Source organism: Nomascus leucogenys, chromosome 15 (assembly GCF_006542625.1).
Source record: "Nomascus leucogenys isolate Asia chromosome 15, Asia_NLE_v1, whole genome shotgun sequence".
Lineage (NCBI taxonomy): Eukaryota > Metazoa > Chordata > Mammalia > Primates > Hylobatidae > Nomascus > Nomascus leucogenys.
In genome coordinates this window covers 40,698,653-40,707,079 of record NC_044395.1, presented here as the reverse complement: position 1 = coordinate 40,707,079, position 8,427 = coordinate 40,698,653, and the positions used below count along the sequence as shown (strand labels likewise).

At 41.6% G+C, this 8,427-nt stretch overlaps 1 pseudogene across 1 annotated transcript; it reads right to left on the bottom strand.

Annotated features, from left to right (window-relative positions):
• Nucleotides 1-6,473: 6,473 nt before the first annotated feature.
• On the bottom strand, nt 6,474-7,062 carry LOC100593698 (annotated as a pseudogene). The gene has a single exon (XR_004033600.1). The product of XR_004033600.1 is annotated as an actin-related protein 2/3 complex subunit 3 pseudogene (transcript).
• Nucleotides 7,063-8,427: the final 1,365 nt, after the last annotated feature.

Here is an 8,427-nt window from a genome sequence, read left to right as displayed (position 1 = left end):
TGTAAGCTTATTTCATAAACATTTAAAGCTGATTCAGAACATGTTAAAAACTGTTCCCAATTCCAACTATGTAAATAGATCCTATGTTCACATTTTACACACACACAAAAAAAACCTTTAACATCTGTGGAACTTCCCAGTTCTAGTCTTAGAAAGTTAGCACGTTCCATAAGTGAGGAACCTCCAAGGTAACTTTTAGCTCTTACAGACAGTTGTTTACATAATCTAATTACTGTTTTCTGAAGAATGGAAGTTATATAAGCTGCTGCCTGCCTTTCAGAATATTCAGAAAAGCAGATTTTATTTGTACTTCTGTGATGTTTTCTGAAATGGAAAGCTGATTATAAATATCAAAGTAGCAATCAGTGCGTTAAATTATTCTGTTACATGATATTTATTACTGTTGAATTATACTGTGACTTAGAAATGGCAGTAACCTAAATAATGGAATTTGCAAAATTATTATATTGCCGTGTCTGAGATGTTCCATCACAAGTTTCTACACTGGTTTCTTTTGAAAATTTAAAAAGATTTATGAGACACATTTTCTAGGATATGATTTTTTTTTTTTACAAAAAGCTTTGTCTTCTGTAGACTATCCTTAATTTGTATTTTGAAATGGTAAAAATTGATAGGAGACCAGGAAGTCTCCAAGCCATTCCCACTCTCTGAACTCCAGTAGGGTCTGTGATGTTCCAGGCACCAGTACCAAGTTGGATGTGCAGATACGCTTAGGCAGGTCCCATCCTTGAGGACTTCAGAGTCCAGTAAAAGGCAGCAGAAACATGGGCTGGTGCCTGAGAGGATAAGGTGTAGCCACAGTAAAGGCTATGCCAGAAAACTCCTAGCAAATGCTCTGTGTTCTTGGGAGAGGCCACATTGTTTTTGTTTTCTCTCCTATGGTTTCTGTAACTGCTGGTTTTGAGGATATAGTTATCATTTTTCCCAGAGGCAGATGACCACCTTAAGGTTCTTTAGCTGCAAATCCTCTAGGTTGAAGTTTGCGTGAAATAGTCACAGTAATTTTGAATAGTAAGGGATCCAAGTTGCCTTTCGAACCTTCCCTCACAGAGATGAGAGAATAAGCGTGTGGAGGATGTGGAGCTACTGGTAAACAACTTTCAGGGCCCCAGAAGGCTGGTGTGGAGGCCTGGGGATACATTTCAGCTTGGAAAAAAAGTATTATTAGGACAGGTAAACTCATCCATCTACTGTGAGCTGCTGGCTTGGAGAACGACTTTTGAGGAGCCAGTTTCCTGAGGAGAAATGCTTTTATAAAGCACTCATTGCTTTGTAAAAGGAGACAAACAGATCCTAAATGACCACTCCAGGGTTGCTGATTTTGTTTCTGGCTCACGTCTGCCTAGTAAACCACCAGCAAGCTGCTGAACCAAGCTGGAAACAACATTCTTGCAGCTGGGAGGGACACAGAGTACTGTGAAGGCAGCGTTCTAACACATCTTCACTTTTACAAAGGGATGGGCAGAGACTTCCAACATAGAGGTTCTTAAACTTCGAGGGGTTACAACCCCCTTCCAAATATTTTTATAGCTATGGACCCTCTCCTCAGATCTACAGCCAACATTTTCAGTGCACCTTAGGAGGTCATTTTAGTCCATGCCTCTGAAAAAGCTGCGCTCCAACGGCTGAAGAGCAAGCCACACGGCAGAGAATGGGGCTCCCTTTGCCTTCATGAAAGCTACTTCCCCCAACACTAAGACTCAGCTGTACGTTGGCTTAGCTCAGTCACATTTACATTCTTCTGGGTGAACTGTACCTTTTGAGTACCTGCCTTCATTTTCTAGAGTCAGACTTAACAAGGTCAGTAGAAGCCTGGGCAGCAGCGGGCCTGGAAAGACCAGACAGCCCGCGTGAACTGCTGTTCTCTCCCTGACCACAAGGTGTTATCTTCCTCCAGGGTCAAGTAATTGTTCCTGTTCCGCCTCACAGGAATGTGGGGAGGAAGGACATATAACACTATAAAATGCTGCGTCCTACCTTACACTTGTACCGTGAGAAAGCTGGAAACTTCCACCTGTACAGTGGGTCTGGTTTGCATGTTTAGTTTCATTTGTGGGAACTGCCTGTCCAAGAGTGAGCTCAGGTCAGGGCAGTTTGTGCCTATGAGAATTAGCTCAGCTATCAGAGGCAGGTTTTTAGACACCTTTTTAAAATGTGTTCGTCTTTGGTTTGTTTTGCTTACTGTCAGTCCTGGGTCAATCAAAGGTTTGTAAGGGTGAGAATTTGTATGCACTGCTGTATCGCAAGTGCTTAAAACAGAGACTGGCCCAGATGAGGCATTTTGTAAAAGGCGAAAGATTTATACGATTTGAAGAGAAACCAGAGTATGCAGATGAGGCATTTTGTAAATGTTTGTTGAAATGAATGGACAAACTCTTAGGATAAATCCTAATTTGTTGGCAACTGTTATTTGATTTTAGAAGGCAAACGTGATTTTATTTTAGAAAGGAGAAGAGCGGGGGAGGCTCATTAGCCTCTTGGTAGAGAGAGGAATATTTCTGCAAATGAATAGGTTTCCACCTTAAGTAGTGATAGTCCTTAACTTCTTATTATGGAGTGAGTCTTGACCACTTTCCAAGTTCAATACAAGTTCAAGATAGCCTCTCAGCGATTAGGGAAATTGAAGCTTTTAAAGCTCCTGGTCTCAGTAATTCCCCAGAATAAACCTCTTTAAAAGGGATATTGATGGATATGTACAATTACCAGTAATTGAGGTTTTATCTGAGGGGATGGAGATGATGAAATGGTTCCTTCTTGGAAGTTGTTGGCATTTTGGCTTTATTTTTCACAAATAAAGTGAAACCATTTAAAACGATTGACAATGATGATATTGTGTCATGTGGAATACAATAGATATTAATTTGTGGTTGGTTTTTCTGCCTGCTTTAAATGAAATGTATTATGTTTCTGGGTTCTTCTTTCAGCTGTAAAAATACTTCATCACTAAAGCATGAAATTTAATCAGCAATTTATCTTCAAGTTCCTGAAAGCTATGGAGGTTTCTCATGAATTGGGTGGTTTTTTCCCTGCCCACCAGAGGAGAAAGCCCTTGCAGAATTCTGCAGTGTTACAAGTGTTCCCTACAAAAACTGAAACCATCAGCTCCTCTTTAACAAGGTGGCTTTTTAAAAGCACGTAATTACAATTTAATGGTATTCTGTAAAGTGGTGCTCTAGGCATAATTTAAATTCTTTTTAATGACTATATTTCTTCAAAACTTTGAAAGAAAAATATGTGTTCTTTTTGCTGCATCCTTTGTAAGAAGACTGCCAACAGATGAAAAAGGACTTTACAAATTAAGACCATCTTGGTTTCATTTCCACAAAGATGAGAACAAATAATGGTGTTAGGAAAGGATCCTTAGAAGAACACAAGAATTTGAAAGCCCTTGGTGGTTATCACTACTATATTTCATATTTCCACAGAAGTCACTTAGCCAAGCTCTGTATTTTGAGCCTGCTGACTTACATTTAAAGAGGAATGAAAGGCTGAAAATCCAGGCTGCTATGTCTGTAGATAAAGGTCAAACTATGTTTGAGTTCTTTACTGTTGTGTCCACCTAAATAAAACTGAGCAAGTAATGAAAAATGTCTTAATATTTCTTGCCTTCCCTTTAGGGAGAGTCATTTCGTGGACGACGTAATGGGAGATGCATTCCAAAATGTCTTGAGGCTCATTCCTCTCTGCTGGAAACATAAAATTCCATAGGCTTCATGCTGCTTGCCAAAATCCAGCTGGCAGTGACTAAAGAAAGAGAGTCCTTGATTAAGGCCCACAGATTCTGGAATTTCTAAGGCACAGATCACTTGCTTTCTGATTGAGGATTGTTTGCCTGGGCTTGGGAAAAAAAGATCAGCAACGATGTGCTGCTAAACATGGGTTCTTCTGCTCATCTCTCACAAAAGGAGGACTCCTTTGTACAATGGTTAATTAGTACAGCTTACTATTGTGGGTAATCAGAGCCATGTGAAATTTTAGTGCCATTCCTGGCATATCACAAATATAGTAAATTCTAAGTGCTAGCTTTGACTGTCTTGCTCACCAGCTGTTCCCAGGGTGGCAACCCCAGGACCCTTGGATGTTGTATTAGTTTTCTATTGCTCCATAACAAATTACTGCAAACTTAGCAGCTTAAAGCAATACACATATATCATCTTGCAGTTTCCTGGGTCAGGAATCTGGACACAGCTCAGCTAGGTCCTGTGCTCAGGGATTCACAGTGCTACAACCCAGTTGTGGAAGGTTGTATTCTCATCTGGAAGCTCAACTGGGGAAAGAGCTGTGTCAAAGCTGCCTCAGGTTGTTGGCAGAATTCATTTTGCCTAACTCAGAATCAACTGATTGGGACCTTAATGACATCTGCTAAAACCCTCCACCTTTGCCATATTATCTTGGCTAGAATCAAGTCACAGGTCCTGCCCACACTCTAAGTGGGAGTCATGGAGCCACATTACACTCTGTCAGCACAGATAACCTAAATCCTACCCTGTCTGTCTCAGAGACCTGTAGCTTTACCCCCTTAACAGTCTTCTGAGGCTGGCCTCTGTTCCCAGTGGTGTCATTCAGGCCCTTGTCTCTCCTGAATTCCTCTGATAGTCTTACTGTATCTAACCCAGCTAACACATTTCCTGTCTGTGGACTTCCTAGAATGCAGCTGTGATCATGAAAACCCTCCCTACCATTTTTAAATGGTTTACTCTTTTAAACCATTTAAAAGTGTACTTTTAAATGTTTAAGAGTAAACATTAAACCATCACCACTTTTAAATCCCTTGGGACTCTGTGGATTTCAGGACAAAGAACAACCTTGTTTCTTAGACCATACATGGCCCCACCTCTTCAAGATCATCACATACCCACTACTCTCCCTCTCATCTCACACAGCCTCGTGCACTGTTTCTTAAAAGCCTCTCTGCTTTCTCGGATGCTGTCTATCCTCATCCGCCTCATACATTCTATTCAGAAGTCACCTCCAGCCTCCCCAGCAGGAAGTATTCATGACCTGCCCCTCCCTTTGTCCTGACTTAGATGCCCTCTGTGCTCGTTATTGCTCCTTGCCTCAGTGCTTAGCACTCTGCACTACCTTGATGGCTTTGTCTGTCTCCCCCTGCCTTGGAGGCCCTTGAGGCTGGGTGGTGCCTTCCACATCCCCTGTGCTCCCAGCACCTGGCACACAGCCTGATGTCCATGTGCTGAGGGATTATTTAGACCCCCATCTGCCCCCATGAATGCCTTCTGAACATGTCCAGAGTGGGTGACAGCATCAGGTTAGAAGTGAATTCTTCCCCCAGGCCTTATCCATCTCTATCACGACTCCTCCTACCTTGCCCAATTTGAAGTGGCCAAGTACAGCTCATCCTGTATTCCCTTCTCCTATTTTAGTAATTGAGGGCTTAACTTGAAGGCTTTCTAAAGCACTTCTAAGAAACTTCTCTTGGTGGTGGTTTCTCCCATCTGCACCCATGCTAATTTATATCTGAGTGGCCTCACTTTCCTAAGAGTTCTAACATTCACCAGCTTATTTGAACTCCACAGTTGGGTGTGCTATTGATCTGAGATACTTAATGCCATTGTAGTAAGAATAGTGGTGGCTTTTCTGTTCATAATTTTTGTCCACCCAGGGAAGATGTTTATGAAGTTTTCCCCCACCCCACATCCCCCTTCTACCACCACCCAGTGCTGAGAGCAGAGGAGGAAGGCTGGAGGCTACCGACCTGTGTCCTTGATAAAACCAAATTACAGTAACTAAACTGCAGATGAGATAATTTGCTTATCAGATCCTACCTCTTCTCCCCTCATATAATGCCAGTGTTCTGAATTCCCCTCTTTGAAAGAGGAGTGGAAAGGAAAGGCCCAAATGCTCCTCTGTGTTACACCAGAGACTGTGGAGACCCCTCGGGAAGGAGAAGCACACCAAGCCCATGAATGAGGAAAAGTCAAAATGGATCTTCCCAAGAGCCCTGTTCCAGTATTGCAATGTACCTTTTCTCGGACACAAGGAAATGGAAACAACTAAAGTGTTACCAAAAAATCACTTCCAAATTCCTAGAAATGAAATTCACATTACCTCAGGAAGCAAAGAATCCAATAATAAAACCCAAGCTTTCATGGAAGATTGAGGAATGTAAAAGGCAATGTTCTCAAGGTAATTTCATAGCTAAAGAGGCTCAAAGAGATTTGTCTCATTTGTTCGTTTGGAATATCAGAACTGTTACAAAGGAAGCATTTTTTTTTTTTTGAATGTTAGAAATTTCCTTATTATTACTTATTAAGCGCCACCGTAATGCAGAAAATTTCAAATCACCCTTGATAACCCACTTTCTTTTCTCCCACCCAAATTCTTGACCAAGAGTTTTTCAAGTAAAGACATGCTCTTCTCTCTTCTGTGTAAAACTTTACGAAATAAAGGCAAAAGATTGTGTACATCTTGATGGAAAATGCTGCCCAGGGCTCTGGAGACGGTGGCTGCCTGGGCTCCCTTCACTGTCCAGGTCCGGAAAGACTCTTGTTCATGAGCTGTCTCTTCACAAAGCAAGTCCACCACTTGCTGGGTTTATCATTCTGAGGGTCGAAAACTTTCTCACAAAGTCTCAATCCAGTCTCTTGCCTTAGCCGTTGTAAATAGGCTGTCATCACTTCATCTTCCTGTTTGTTTGCAGGTTTGGCATAGATTGCGTTAAGTGGAAAACCAGGCTCTCCAGGAATGGGAAAATTAGTGATTCCCAGTGTATACATTTCTTTCTCACCTTGGCTTTTGGAATTGCACTTTTGGAGTTTCTTCAGACATTCAGAAATGTAGAGAGTTATATATATCAAGGTCCTATCAGCTTCATTCTTAATTTCATAGTTTTTGAAGAAGACATTGGCCTTGAAGTAATAGATGCTTCATCCACAATATCTGTATCTTTTATCTCTCTGGGGGCAGGTCCTTTGAATTGACTTCTGATAGTCAACAGTGCCATGTTTCCGATGAGTTTGGTGTCAGGATCCATGAGAGAAGAGTGGTAAGCCGGCATCTTGGCGGTGCCCGGGTCTCAACCCAGAGGAGCAGGATCGGAAGCATTGATAAGTACAGAGGCCTTTGGAGTTCCTTATCATCTTTGTAAGTAACCCATGAGATAAGGGAAGCTTCATTTAAAAGAAATTACCCAAAACTATGGCTGTGGCAAAGAGAGCAGAAAGAAAAAAAAGAGTAAACATTAAAAAAAGAATAAGGGGCCAGGTGCAGTGGCTCATGCCTGTAATCCCAGCACTTTGGGAGGCTGAGGCGGGTGGATCACGAGGTTAGGAGATCGAGACCATCCTGGGTAACAAGGTGAAACCCCGTCTCTACTAAAAATACAAAAAAAATTAGCCAGGCGTGGTGGCACGTGCCTGTAATCCCAGCTACTCAGGAGGCTGAGGCAGGAGAATCGCTTCAACCCAGGAGGCAGAGGTTGCAGTGAGCAGAGATCACACCACTGCACTCCAGCCTAGGAGACAGAGCAAGACTCCGTCTCAAAAAAATAAAAATAATAATACAAGGATGGTCTAGACACTCTGTCCAGTTGAATATGAGAGACGTGTATAAGTAACTTTAAGTTTTCTAATAGCCACATAAATGAGTGAAATTAATGGTTATTTTAACCTAATATATCCAAAAAACTTCAACGTGTAATCAATATAAAAATATTGAGTTTTTTTTATTATACTTTAAGTTCTAGGGTACATGTGCACAATGTGCAGGTTTGTTACATATGTATACATGTGCCATGTTGGTGTGTTGCACCCATTAACTTGTCATTTACATTAGGTATATTTCCTAATGCTATCCCTACCACCTACCCCCACCCCACAACAGGCCCTGGTGTGTGATGTTCCCCTTCCTGTGTCCAAGTGTTCTCATTGTTCAATTCCCACCTATGAGTGAGAACATACAGTGTTTGGTTTTTTGTTCTTGCAATAGTTTGCTGTGAATGATGGTTTCCAGCTTCATCCATGTCCCTACAAAGGACATGAACTCATCATTTTATATGGCTGCATAGTATTCTATGGTGTATATGTGCCACATTTTCTTAATCCAGTCTATCATTGATGGACATTTGGGTTGGTTCCAAGTCTTTGCTATTGTGAATAGTGCCGCAGTAAACATACGTGTTCATGTGTCTTTGTAGCAGCATGATTTCTAATCCTTTGGGCATATACCCAGTAATGGGATGGCTGGGTCAAATGGTATTTCTAGTTCTAGATCCTTGAGGAATCACCATACTGTCTTCCACAGTAGTTGAACTAGTTTACTGTCCCACCAACAATGTAAAAGTGTTCCTATTTCTCCACATCCTCTCCAGCACCTGTTGTTTCCTGACTTTTTAATGATGGCCATTCTAACTGGTATGAGATGGTATCTCATTGTGGTTTTGATTTGCAT